This window comes from Echinops telfairi, unplaced genomic scaffold (assembly GCF_000313985.2).
Source record: "Echinops telfairi isolate 266 unplaced genomic scaffold, ASM31398v2 ScPeMD7_7475;HRSCAF=8513, whole genome shotgun sequence".
Classification (NCBI taxonomy): domain Eukaryota; kingdom Metazoa; phylum Chordata; class Mammalia; order Afrosoricida; family Tenrecidae; genus Echinops; species Echinops telfairi.
In genome coordinates this window covers 8,786,358-8,800,562 of record NW_022111379.1, presented here as the reverse complement: position 1 = coordinate 8,800,562, position 14,205 = coordinate 8,786,358, and the positions used below count along the sequence as shown (strand labels likewise).

The following is a 14,205-nucleotide window of genomic DNA, read 5'->3' as shown; positions in this document are numbered from 1 at the left end:
CCCAGGGCGGGCGCTGGTCTACGAGATGCCCATCCCCCACCTCCAGGATCTGAAGTTTATTTTCTGCCAGAGGGGCCCCCCCTCCGAGGGTCCGCCCATGGATGGACCCCACCCGCCGCCATCCAACCCAGGCTGCTGGCTGCAGAGTCAGAGCCCCCAATCTGGATGTCTCGGATCCCAGACTGGAGTTCTCGCTGGCCACGCAGCCCCCGAAAGGGTTAACTCGACGGGAAAGATTTGCGAGCTGCAGGGAGCTCACTATAAATACAGTGTCGTGGGCGCCAGCGCCAACCGCAGGGCAATTTCCACTGCGCCGGTTTTCCTCTTTTCCTTCCACCCACGGCCACCCGGCCAGCCCTGCCCCCTACCCCATGCCAGGCGGCCACCAGACCGGGCTCCAAAGGAGAGGGCAGGCTTGACCCCCTGTGGTCTTAGATTCTGTTCTGACAGGGCCCAGCTCCAGCTGGAAAGGGTGGGGGTAAGGGCTGCCTGGCCAACGCCTTGGTGCAGGATATGAGGAGGCTGGGCGCCTCCCAAGACCCATCGTGTCCCTGCACCTGTTCTTGGACCTGCCCTTCATCATACAGACAGCGCCAGAGGAAGTGGAAGTGGAGGGAGGCGCCTGTGGCCCAGGGTCTAGGGGCATTTTTCATGCTGGGCCTCTTTAGAGCCTCCGAAGGGCCCTACCTGGTAGGTAAACCAAAAACACAAACTCACAAACAGTGACCCTATAGGACAGAGTAGCACTGCTCCCGTGGGTTTTCTAAACTGTAACTCTTTAGACTTAGAAAGACTCATCTTTCGCCTGGTGGTTTCTAACTGCTGACCTTGCGGTTAGCAGCCCAGTGCATTACCACTATGCCACCAAGGCCCCTACCTAGTAGGTAAGGTCTCCATTTTACAGAAGAGAAGACAGAGGCAGGCGCAGGGTGATGGAGGGTCTGCAAACTTGTCCTGCCAGGTCAACAACCTAGTGACAGTAGTGGAGAGGCCCCGCAGCACCCGATGAAGACACGTGTGTCTCTCTCCGTGGGTGCACACTGTCTGATAGTCCGTATTGAGTATTTCCTGTGTGAGTCGCAATTTGAAGCTCTTGACCATTGTATCTCGTTTAATCGTCACAATAACTCCGAGAGGAGAATGCCATCATTATGCTTATTTTTACAGATAAGGAAATTAAGACACAAAGAGATGAAGTAAAAGCACTTTGGGATGCCCAGCTGTCAGATGCAAGAACCAGGATGTTATGCCCTGTGTGTGTGGTATAGGGATGGGGGAGTGTATGAGTGTGTGTACTTGTGAAGATGTGTGAGCAAGTCTCTGAATCTGAGTCTGTGTGTGCATTTGCATTGATTGTTAGCTGCCAGAGCCCTGGGATGTGGCAGTTACACATTGGGCTGCTAACTGCAAGGTCAGCAGTTCAACACCACCAGCCGTTCCTCAGGAGAAAGTCCTGGCTTTCCTACTCCAGTAAACAGTTATAGTCTCAGAACCCCACAGGGGCAGTTCTAGCCGGTCCTACAGGGTGGCTATGAGTTGCCATCGACTCGGTAGCAGTGAGCTTGTTTGGTTTTGGTGTTTCTGTGAAAGGAACCCTGGAGGGCTGTGGGCTAGGCCTTCAGACCACTGGCTACTCTGTGGGAGAAAAATGAGGCTATTGTCTACTTCCATAAAGATTACAGTCTCCAAAACCCTATGCATAAGGTTGCTATGAGCTGGCATTGACTTGATGGCAGAGGGTTGGGTTGGGTTTAGTGTATGTCTGAAGGAGCCCTGGTGGTATAGTGGTTAAAGCACTCAGCTGCTAACCAGAAGGTCTGCAGTTCCAGCCTACCCACTGCACCACAGGGGAAAGATGTGGCTGTCCACTTCTGAAGATTATTACAGCATTGAAAACCCTTTGGGGCAGCTCTGCCCTATCCTAGAGGGGCCCTACAGTAGGAATTGACTTACTTTGCAGCAGGTATGGTTGTAGTCGTGGTGGTTGTTTTGGTATCTGTATAATTGATCCTGGAGGGCGGAGGGTGGGAGTTAGGGGTCAGCCATCTGGCCCAGATACACCCTCCAATGCACACTGCTTTCCCCTGCCCTGTTTGGCTCTGCTCAGCCTGGGCCTAGCCTCACAGGTCAAAGAGTATCCACACTGGGCCCAACAACTTGAGGGAGAAGCCTACTTGGGAGCGATGGCCCTGGGCTGAGGGAGCCAGAGGCCTATGGTAAGACCTGGGGGCCGGCATTTGAGTAGATCAAGAGCAAGGGGTCAGCAAACTGGAGCTTGAGAGCCTATGCAGCTCTTTAGGTGCATGTATATGGCTGTTAAAGTACAATTGAAAATGAAAATTAAATGGTCATAGTTTCATTTGTAACATTTTTAAGGCAATTATTCAAATAATAGTGATTTCATTTGTTTACAAAAATAGATGTATGCCTCTCAAATAATTTTGAAAATTGTGGTGAGGGACAGGATTGGCTCTTCCGGCTCAAAAGTTTCATTCTAGACCCCTGATGTGAAGGAAGTCTCAGGAGGCCTGGCAGTGTTGTGGTTACACATTGGACTGAGATCTGCAAGGTCCACAGTTTGAAATCACCAGGGCTCCACAAGAAAAAGACGGGGCTTTCTACTTCAGTAGAGTTAGGGTCTCTGAAATTCATGGGCAGTTCTACCCTGTCCTATAGGGTCGCTATGAGTTGGCATCAGCGCAATGGTATTGAGGTTGTGTTTTGTTTTGGAAAGGAAGCTCAACTTGCTGTTCTGCCCTTCCTCGGTTCTTCACCAGGGGCTTTGTTCCCAGGTCCTCTCCTGCAGGACTTACAGTGAAAGAAGAGTACAGAGTCCTTTACAGTTTGGGCCTAATTGGCCCAAAGAGGTCAAGTCAGGAAGGAAGGAAATGGATATTGGCTCCCATTCCTGGAAGCCGTGGCTTGAGAGGCCGTGGTCCCCCTGGCAGGAGAAACCGCTTTGCCAGGCCATAGACAGCATGACTTGCAGGCCCCGGTGGCTCAGCTGAGACTCAGACCCTCGGTCCGAGATGAAGACAACGACAGGAAGTATCCCAGCACACTGGGTGTTTCTGTAAATCCGAGAATGGTTTTCTGGTTACCCCTGGTGGGTAGAGGATGATTTCTCAGAGGTCTCCACTGGAGAGAGCAACTCAGGATAGAAGGTTGTCTCCATGGGTTTTTAGTGGACAGTAGCTCCCAGGGCCAACCCAGGATAAAGTGGCGACGCCAAGAAATCCACCCCCAGTTATGCGTCAAGCTCCCCACGGGGGTCACAGAGCAATCTCAACGCACCAGATCATGGCAAGTCTGTCTCCTCTTTTAATACCTAGCCAGCCAATGAGGCTTCTCAAACTGGACACGTGCAAAATGGAGCTATCATGGGCCCCCCAAAGCCTGCTTCTCCTAGCTCTTCAGGACGATTCCCCGGGGTCCAAGCCCCAAACCAAAGTTTCACACCTCTCTCCCCCTTATCACCAATATCCAGGAGTGAAGGGATAGCCCGAAGTATTAATTCATGTTTTGTTTTTTAATCCATTTCACAGACAAACACATCACATCTCATATATTCAATCACATTTGTCAGAGTGGTGCCACCCTCATCACCCCCAATTCCAGGACATGCCTTCTTCCTTGTGCTCACTATTGTCAGCTCCTCATTTCCTGCCAGCCTCCCCCGTCGTGTCCTTTTGAGTCTAGTGGCCCAGTTGTTGTCTCTGTCCCTGAGTATCTTTCTAAACCCACCCACCCCCTTCTCGCCTCCTTCCCTAAATCTCCTACTCTCCCATCACTCTTGACTGGATCATCAGGTCGGCCTCTTCACGGGTTTTTTCGACTGATGTTGACTCCTCCGCCCACCATCCTGTGCACAGGTCCAGAGAGATTGTTCAAAAATACAAACCTGACCACGGTCCTACTTGAAAACCTTCCCGTCCCCCACGAGAGATGGAAAGCTCCCCTGTTGGAGTTTTGGAGAAAGCTTGTGGAAGGCAAGCTTAGATGGCACGTGCCTTTGCCTTTTCGCCCTTCTTTCTCTTGGTGCCTGAAATGCAGACACAAAACCAGAAGGACCAGGAGGACCAGAGCTAAGGATGGCAGAGAATAATGTCAGCGGATGCCTGGGACCTAAAAGCATGATGGGACCAGCCTGTGCCCGGCCCTAGAGGTGATGCTGCTCATTCAGGATCGCTGAGGTTGGGGTGGGGCACCCAGTAGTTTTATCCTCCCCAGGCTACCTGTGAAGGACACCAGGCGCCCATTCTAGCCAACAGAAAGGCTGTTTTGATCCTTCCATCCCTTCCTCCAGGGCAGGCATTGTGAGTTCATGGTCAGGTCCAGAGACAACTTCTTCTTGTCTCCTTTGACGTACAAAAGGCCGAGCTTCTCCCTCCCCTGTTTAAACAAGCACACTTAAATCAAAGAAAGTGGATTCCATAACCCAGCTTGTCGTGGCCTCAGTACAGACTTTCTGGGCGTTTCTTTAAAGCCAATAAGCAGCCCTTCTTTCAGGAAGGGGCCCAGAGACATTGGCATGGCTCACCTCGGAATGATGGTCAGTCTATTCATCCATCTGCTTCCATAAAAAGTAAATTTCAATTCTTGGGATTGCAATACAGAGGGTTTCTGGTCCCGACAGAGCAGTTTCTTTCTTCCTTTTTTTGAAAATCATTGTATTGGGGGCTCATACAACTCTTATCACACTCCATACATATATACATTGTGTCAAGCACATTTGTACATATGTTGCCATCATTCCTTTCAAAACATTTTCTTTCTACTTGAGCCCTTGGTATCAGCTCCTCACTTTTTTTCTTTCTCCCCCACCCTCTCTCCCTCATGAACCCTTGTTAATTTATAAATTATTATTATTTTCATATCTGTCTCCCTTCACCCACTTTTCTGTTCATCCCCCTAGGGGGCGGGGATGTTATACTTCAATCATTGTGATAGGTTCCCCCTTCCTCCCCACACCTTCCCCCTACCTTCATGATGTCACTACTTTCATTATTGGTCCAGAGAAGTTTATCTGTCCTGGATTCCCCATGTTGAGAACTCTTATCTGTACCAGTGGACATGCTCTGGTCTAGTTGGATTTGTAAGGTAGAATTGGGGTCATGATACTTGGGGGTGGGGCATTAAAGAACTAGAGGAAAGTTGTATGTTTCATTGGTGCTATACTGCACCCCGACTGGCTCGTCTCCTCCCTGCGACCCTCCTGTAAGAGGGTGCAATGGGACATTCTTAACCTGCCATTTCCTCCTCCTGTGCTGGCCCCACCACTGACTGCACCCTTTTACTACTCTTTTCTTTGCTCCCCCGGTGAGGAGCCCTTTCAGCCCACTGTCCCTCTTTCTTGGAGATATGTAGGGTGATAGAAGTGACGTGGACCATGTCCTTACTGCTGCTAAGTTTCCACCGGGTGGCTGATCCCGAGACCGCGACCAAGGCTCAGTCTCCCTGCAGGCACTCCACCCCACCACCTGCTCTGCCTTCAGAAGGGAGACTTTCTTCTCTCTGGGCCATTTCCTCCAAGGTGACTACATCAGATGTGGGCATTATTTCTTAATGTCGTACCATCCAGTCAGTTCCCACCCACAGCGACTCTAAACACTGCCCTCTCCTGCGCCGTCCTCACCCTTGCCCCTGTTAGAGCCCAAGGTTGCAGCCACGGGGCCAGTGCATCTGGTGCTGTGCTTAGCAGTGGCTAAGGAATACAGTCTTGGGCTCTCATTACTGTCAGCGCAATAACACATTTGGCTCCTCCTCTGCGTTCCTCGCTCCCATGATGAGATCATCACATGACTTCTACAGAAATCTCCTCCAACTGGGCTTGGACAGGGAACCAGCTGCCTCCGCAGACAAAGGAGCCTTGGGTTCCCAGGCAGGACCTTTGGCAGCGACACCAGCCTTATCCACGTGGGGACATGTTCGGTCGGCTCGCAGCAGTGATCCCCCTCACGGGTTTCTCTCCTCCTCCTAGAAATTCCCTCGTCGACCACTCTGGCCTCTTAGGGTGAGCCCTGCCAGCACAATACAGCCCCCCCTTTCCTCCCTCTGCACCCCACTCTTGTTCGCTGCCAAGGAGGCCGTTCCTCCTCCTGGAGACCCCACGTGTGTGCAGAGTAGAACTCCTCCATCAGGGTTCACATCGTCAACGGAGCGGCTAGAAAACAAATGATTAATCCGCTGTGCCACTTCGGAGGCCCTTGCCTCTCACAAAAAACAAAAACGACTCCCTGCCACCCAGTGCACGCTGACTCACAGCAACCCTGTGGCACGGGGTCGAGCTGCCCCCGTGGGTTTCCGGGACGGTCACTTGCAATGGGAGTAGAAAGCCCATCTTGCTCCCGCAGAGCGGCTGGTGGTTTCGAACGCTGACCTGTGGTTCGCAGCCCAGCTGGGAACCACGTCACCGCCAGGGCTCCTGTTTGCATCCCACACCGCTCAGTAAATATTCCCACAGCCCAGCTGCTCCCACCAAGGGAAAGGGAGTCTGGCAGACAGATCCACTCAGTCCTTAAGCCTCCTCCAGGCTGCAAGCTCCAACTTCAACCTCGTCTGCTTGCTAGAGTGCTGCCTGAGGAGGTGTTCCCTGGTGGCCCCAGGCAACATATGTCACATCTCCCAGGGCTTTTGAGAATGCCCTGAGGCCAGGAAGCACAGTTTGCCCCTCCAGGGTCCTCTCTCCTGCCCCCCCACCCCCACCCCTCTTCACTCTCTGTGGTTTAGGGGAAGTGGATAAGCTGTTCTTGGCTTTTGTCTTCTTTTATTTCTTCCCCAAAGAGCCCCTCTACCCGACCCTGTTCCCACTTCCTGGCCAGGTTCCTCCTCAGCCAGCGGAGCTGCTCACTCTTTCTGCACCTGAACACTGGGATTCCCAGCCCCACCCCCACCAGCCCCAGACAGGCAGGCCTAAACAAGCAGGCTAGAACTGGGAGATACAGCCAGCAAAGCCAAGAACCAAGACCCAAACCCACTGCCACGGAGGTGATGCCGTTTCATAGCAATCCCATAGGGGAGGGTAGAACTGCCCCTGTGGGTTTCCGAGACTGTAACTCTTTATGGGAGTAGAAAGTCTCATCTTTTTCCCTCCAAGAGGCTGGTGGTTCCAATCTGCTGACCTTGCGGTTAGCAGCTTGAAGCGTAACCACTAGGCCACCGGGGAAGCTCCTGTCCATGGGGAGCATAGCTAACTTTCGTCTGTTTGAGTTCTTGGTCTAGCTGTCTCACTGAGGGGTTCCCCTGTTTTCATTGGCCCTCTGCTTTACCGAGCAGTTCTTGGGTGGGGCAAACAGTTAAGCACTTGCATCTAATCCAAAAATTGACTGGGAAAGTAGAAAAGCCTCACCTGTCTCTCAAGGAGTGACTGGTGGTTTTGAACTGTTGACCTTGAGATTGGCGGCCCAACGTGGTGTATGCCATGAGGGCTCTGGAAAGCCACGAAGAGACTAAGATTTGCCTCCAACTTTCCATTTTCCAGTTCTTTCCCTCTTGATAGACATGTATTTGCTATTCTGAGCCTCAGGAGAAAGACAAGGCTTTCTACTCCCATACAGAGCTACTGACTCAGAAACCCACAGGGGCAGTTCTGCCGTGTCCCGTGGAGTCCAGGTGAGTCCCCACATCAACTCCTAGGCTGTGCGTTTGGTTTTTCTTTTGGATCCTGAGCCCCCTCCAGGTGATACGTGGAAGTGCAACTGAAGAAGGCTTAATCTCTAGGTTACTCCTAAAGGTTTTCTTGGAGTTAAAGGAAGAAGGGGAAATTCATTGCCTTTTAGTCAATTCTGACTCATAGCAACCTGATAGGGTCTCCGAGATTGTAATTACTATGGAAGCAGACTGTCCACATCTTCCTCCTGGGCCTGGTAGGTTCGAGCTTCTAACCTTTCAGTTAACCTCCAGGCACTTGACCTCTGCACCACCATGGATCCTGGAAGAACAGGAAGTGTGGACTGGGGCTGTGGATATCAGGGGACTTTACTGAAGAAGGGGGCTTACTGCTGACCTTGAAGGATGGGGGACATTTCTCTCGAGTGAACCGGTCAGGGTCCCTCTTTATAGACAGGGCATGGGAAAAGGGAACTTCTGTAAGACAATGCACAGGTTGGAAAGACCTTGATTTAATGACCTGGGGTGGGGTCGGGGTTCCTCATGGAGTCTGAGGTCAGGATGGAGCTCCGTGATGGAGGCAAGAGGAACGTCATCCTTGAGAAGAACAGGGCATCTGGGCCCCCATCCTCTGCCCCACCCTCTGCTTTCCCTCCAGGTACTATAGCTGAAGGGTCCGTGTAAGGCCCCACAACTAACACTGAGACATCCCATACTCTGCACCCCCTTTGTTCTGATCTTGCGATTCTGTTAGAATTCATGATCAACTAACAAGCCATGGCTGTTCTCCTCCAGAAGTTAAGATTAACCCATCTCTATCTGAAGGACAGGACTTGATAAACAATGCTTGTAGCTGGAATACAGATGTGACCCTCCAAGCAACGAGAACAATGTAAGAACCGATGGCCCATCTCACAGACCAGACTGCTCCGGAAAACCCCTTCTCCCATGCCCTGTCTATAAAACACCCCCTAACCTGTTGCCCAAGGAAACAGATTTTGATAGACAAGGTCCACTCTGTCTTCCTTGGGTGCTAGCACTCAATAAACACTTTTGATCTCTCTCCCACCCCATCTCACGAATTGGCTCACTTCAGACAGGCTCCCAAATCCCCCACTTTGCATGAACGTGCATTTCTTAGAGAGGCCAGGACTCATCTGTACCCTTTCACCGACTCCAGACACCATCCCAGTAATTCTCTCTCTCTCTCTCTCTCTCTCTCTCTCTCTCTCTCTCACACTCAGACACACACACACACACAGCTGAATCATTCACTCTCTTGCCCAAAGCATTCCCTACTTCTAGAAATTACCCCTCTGCTGCTTTTCCTTCTCCTGCCTGGTTGCTCTTTCTGGTTTCTCATGCTGAGTCCTCATCTCCTCTACCCATTACTGTGGAGAACCCCCAAACTTTAGTAGTTATAATCCTTTTCTTTGGGCACACACATCTCAAAGGAGCCCCGGTAGTGTGTTGTTCGGTGCCACTGAGCTGGTTCTGACTCGCAGAGGCCACGTGTGCAGCAGAAGGAGACACAGGAGTGGTGTCCTCTCATCACAGTATCTGAAATACATGTGTGTCAAGGAAGCTCTTAGCACAGACCGAGCCTGGTGATTGATGTTGTTATTGTTGTCGTTAGGTGCCATCAAGTTGTTTCCGACGCATAGTGACATGTGCAGTGGAGCGAAACCCTGCTCTGTCCTGCTCTGTCCTCCCAATGGTTCTGATGGTTGAACCCATTGTTGCAGCCACGGTGGCAGCCCATCTTGTCCAGGGCCCTCCTCTTTTTCCCTGCCCCTCTGTTTTACCAAGCATGATGTCCTTCTGCCGGACTGGTCTCTCCTGACAATATGTCCAGAGTAAGTGAGAACATGTCTTGCCATCTGTACCTTTAAGGAACATGTTGCTGTACTTCGTTCAAGACAGATTTGTTTGTTCCTTTGGCAGTCCACAGTATTAGCAATGTTCTTCCCCAGCACCATCATTCAAATGCAGTGAACCCTCGCCACTTCGCGCTTCGACTTCCGCGGCTTCACGCTATCCCGGTTTTTGCGTAACAGCGCATGCTCTGTCATTACTGCCACTGATCGGCTCATACTGTACACGCTTGATGCCATAAATAATATAATAAATGATCATTGTAACATCCAAAATGTTTTACTGTATTTTCCCTTTTTCGTTTAATAAATTGGGTACTACAAGTGTAATGGTGACTAAAGGGTGTTTTTTCATGTCCTCTATGCTCTAACTACGAAAATATTTGATTTACAAATAAGGAATCCTACTTCACGGAATTTAATTTATCACGGTAGGGTCTAGAACCGATTAACCGCGATAAATGAGGGTTCACTGTACATCGATTCTTCTTAGAACGTCCTTCTTGAATGTCCAATTTTCAATACATAGGAGGTGATTGAAAATACCATAGCTCTAGTCAGGAGCACTGTAGTCCTCGAAGTAACATCCTTGCTTTTCAACAAGACGTGTGCAGCAGATTTACCCAAGGCAACGAGTCATTTGATCTCTTGATTGCTGCTTCCGTGAGCACTGATGGTGGATCCCAACAAGATGCAATCCTTGAGAACATCAATCTTTTCTCCATTTCTCATGATGTCACCCTTTGGTCTAGTTGTGAAGGTTTGGGCTTCCTTTACCTTGAGTCATAATCCACACTGCAATCCTTGCTCTTCCTCGGCAAGTGCTTCGAGTCCTCCTCACTGTCAGCAGGCAACGTTGTGTTCTGATGGCCATTCTTCTTCATAGAATCCAGTTTAAATGTGCTCAACATACAAACTGAATAAGTATGGTGAGAGGATACAACCGTGAAGCACAGCTTTCCTGATTTTAAGCCACGCAGTCTTCTCTTGTTCTATTTGCACATCTGCGTCTTAATCCATGCACAAGTTCCTCATGAGCACAATGAGGTGTTCTGGAATCCCCATTCTTCTCAAGGCTGCCCAGAGTGTGTTAGGATCCACACAGTCAAATGCCTTGGCATAGTCAATGAAACACAAGTAACCATCTTTCTGGTATTCTCTGCTTTCGGCCAAGATCCATCTGATGTCAGCAATGATACCTTTTGTTTCCTGTCTTCTTCTGAATCCAGTCTGAACCTCTGACGGCTTCTTATCAATGTACTGCTGCAACCATTGTTGAATGGTCTGCAGCAACATTTTCCTTGCATGTACTATCAGCGTCAACACGATTGGTCTATTATTGGAGCATTCTAGTTTGAATGGGTATAAATATGAATCTCTTCCAGTCAGTTGGCCAAGTAGCTGTGGTCCAAATTTCCTGGCACAGAAGAGTGAGTGTTTCCAGGGCTTCATCAGCCCGTTGAAGCATTTTAGTTGGTATTCCATCAATTCCTGGAGCCTGGTTTTTGGCTGATGCCTTCCATACAGCTTGACCGTCTTCCTTCAGTACCATTCGTTCGTGCTCATGTGCTACCTTTTAAAATGGTGGTATGTCAACTAGTTCTTTTTGGTTCCGTGACTGTGCCTTCTTTCCATCTTCTTTGGATGCTTCCTGCATCAATCATGATTTCAACCTTTCAAGTCAACTCTTTCAATGTTACCACTTGAGGTTTGACGTTTTTCTTGAGTTCCTTTAGTGTAAGAGATGCTGAGTGTGATCTTTTGGGTTTTTGAACTCTAGGTCTTTGCACATTTCACTATAATATTTGGCTTGGTCTTCTCCAAATGCCCTGAACATTTTCTGTTCAGTTATTGAGGTTCATCATTTCTTTCCTTTCCTTAACTGCTCTAGCATGAAGAGCAAGTTTCAGAGTCTTTTTGGTCTTTTCTTTCATTATTGTCTTTTTAATGACCTTTTGCGTTCTTCATGTATGATGCTCTTGATATCCTCCCACAGCTCACCTGGTCTTCTATGGTTAACATTCAGTGCATCAACTCTTTTCTTGAGATGTTCTCAAAATTGGGGTAGAAAACACTCAAAGTTGTATTTTGGCGCTTATGAACTTGTTTTAATTTTCTTCAGTTTCCATCTGAACTTATATAGGAGCAATTGATGGTCTGTTCCACAGGAAGCCCCTGGCCTGGTTTTGGCTATTGATAATTGAGTTTCTCCGTGGTCTCATCCCACGGATGTAGTCAATTTGATTCCCGTGTATTCCATCTGGAGAAGTCCTTTTGTATAGTCACTGTTTTTGTTGTTGAAAAATGGTGTTTCTAGGATCAAATTGTTGGTCTTGCAAATTTCTATCATGTAATTTCCAGCTTTGTTTCTATCACCAAGACCATATTTTCCAATTATTATTCCTTTTTGTTTCCAACTTTTGCATTCCAATTGCCAATAATTATCACTGCATCTTATTGCATGTTTGATCAGTTTCAGAATGAAGATGTCGGTAAAATTTTTCAATTTCTACATCATTAGCTTTAGTTATTGGTTCATAAATTTGGATAATGGTTGTATTGATTGGATTTCATTGAACAGATAGATATAATCCTGTCACAGACAGCATTGTACTACTAGATAGATCATAAAATGCCTTTTTTGACCGTGAAGGCAACATCATTCCTCCTGATTGTGTTACTCCTAGTAAAGTAAACCAGATGATTTTCTGATTCAACATGGCCAATACCAGTCCATGTCTGCTCACTAATACCTAGAATATCAACCTTTATGTTTTCCATTTCATTTCTGATGACTTCTACTTTTCCTGGAATCATAGTTCGTACATTCCATGTTCTGATTATTAGTAGATTTTTGCAGCTGGATTTCCCCCCCTCATTTTGAGGCACGTCCCATCAGCAGATGAAGGTTCCACAGGCTTTATTCCATTCATATTTTGGTCTTTATTTTGAAAAGGCAGCTCTTCACGAGTCTTATTTTGAGTGACTTCTGATCTGACGGTCTCATCTTCTGGCACTATCTCTGATAATGTTCCGTTTCTATGCAGTAGGTCTTTAGTATCTGACAATGTTTCAATGCTATGCGTACGGATTTCAGTGGCCGATTTCTCGGAAGTGGACAACCAACTTCTTTTTCCGTAGTCTGTCCTTAGTCTGGAAGCTCCGCTAAAACCTATTTACTTCAGGTGACCCTACTGGTATTTGAAACACCAGTGACATAGCTGCTAGCATCACAGCAACACACAACCCACCACAGTACGACAAACTGGCAGACAAGTAGTGGCCTGGTAATGCAGTGGGCTACTCATTGGGCTGCTAACTGCAAGGTCAGCAGTTCAAAATCACCAGACACATTTTGAGGAAAAGATGAGGTTGTCTACTCCTATAAAGATTTACAGCCTTGGAAACTCACAAAGGCAGTTAATACCCTGCCCTATAGGATTGCTGTAAGTTGGCATCGACTCCATGGCAGCTGAGTGAGTTTTGAGTTTGGCCATCTCATGATAGCTTTAAATGTCATCTATGTGCTAACAAGTCTCAAGTTAAAATTTCCAGCTTGGACTGGATTCTTGAAGTCTAGACACGCAACTGCTAACTCACCATCTCCATTTGACTCCAGTCAAACTCATGATTGTCATTCTGCCCCACTGCCAAAAAAACAAAACAAAACAAAACAAAAATAAACTGCCCCCCCATCTCAGATGATCACACTCCAGTCTTCCATGTGTCCAGGCCCTAAACCTTGCCATCACTCTGACTTCTTCTCTTCCTTGCAAACACATGAATAATGCACCTGGCTCTACCTTCAAAATAGCTATACAATCAGATGACCTCTCATCACCTCCACTGCTGCCCTCCTGGTGCAAACCATCACCACTCACTTACAGCTGACAGGTGACTATGGACACAAAAGAAAACAGGTTCTGAGTGCTGAAGTTTTGGGGTTCCCCAACATTAATAAATTGGTGAGAAGAAAAGGAACCAGCAAAGGAACAATCACCCCTTAATTGACCTTCTTGCCTCCGCCTTTGCTCTCTGTGGTGCATTTTCTACACATCAACTAGAGTGTTCCCTGCACTACACAAGGCAAATAAATGTCCGTTTTCTGCTGGGAATTCCTCCAGGCTCTCCGACTCATTCAGGGAAAAGCATGAGTCATTCAATTGCCCTCTGAAGTCCTGCCCCCAGCTGCATGCCGTCCTTCTGAGCTCATCTTCTAGCATTCTCCCCCTTGTTCCTCCAGACCTGTCTGTATCGGGTCCTTATCACTTGCTCTTCCCTCTGATTGAAACAGTCTCCTCCACACATCCATAAGACTTACAGCCTTACTTTCTTCAGGTCTTTGTTCAAATACTATCTTCCCAGGGGGCCTTCACTTACTACCTTCTATAAAACGATACTCCCTCTTACTCCCATCACCATCCAAACCCATCTTCTTTCCTCTGCTTACTATTTCTCCCTTAGTATTTGCTACCTTATGTATACACCATACATCACTGATTTATGCATTTATTTTCTATCCCCCTCCATACAATAGCATTCCCATGGACCAGGACTTTGTTTTATTTGCTGCTGCACTTCACATTAAAATAGTGTCTTGCACATAATATGTGTTCAGTAAACATTTGTTGGACGAGTGGGTGAGTGGAAGGGCCAATAGTTGAAGGGCACATGCATGGATATAGGTAAGTATGTGTGTGTGTGTGTGTGTGTGTGTGTGTGT

At 48.2% G+C, this 14,205-nt stretch overlaps 1 protein-coding gene across 1 annotated transcript in view; it reads left to right on the top strand.

Moving 5' to 3' along the window:
- NPTN (neuroplastin) overlaps positions 1-14,205 on the top strand; it is a 111,891-nt gene that overhangs the window by 1,572 nt on the left and 96,114 nt on the right. The gene's annotated exons all lie outside the window — the stretch shown is intronic.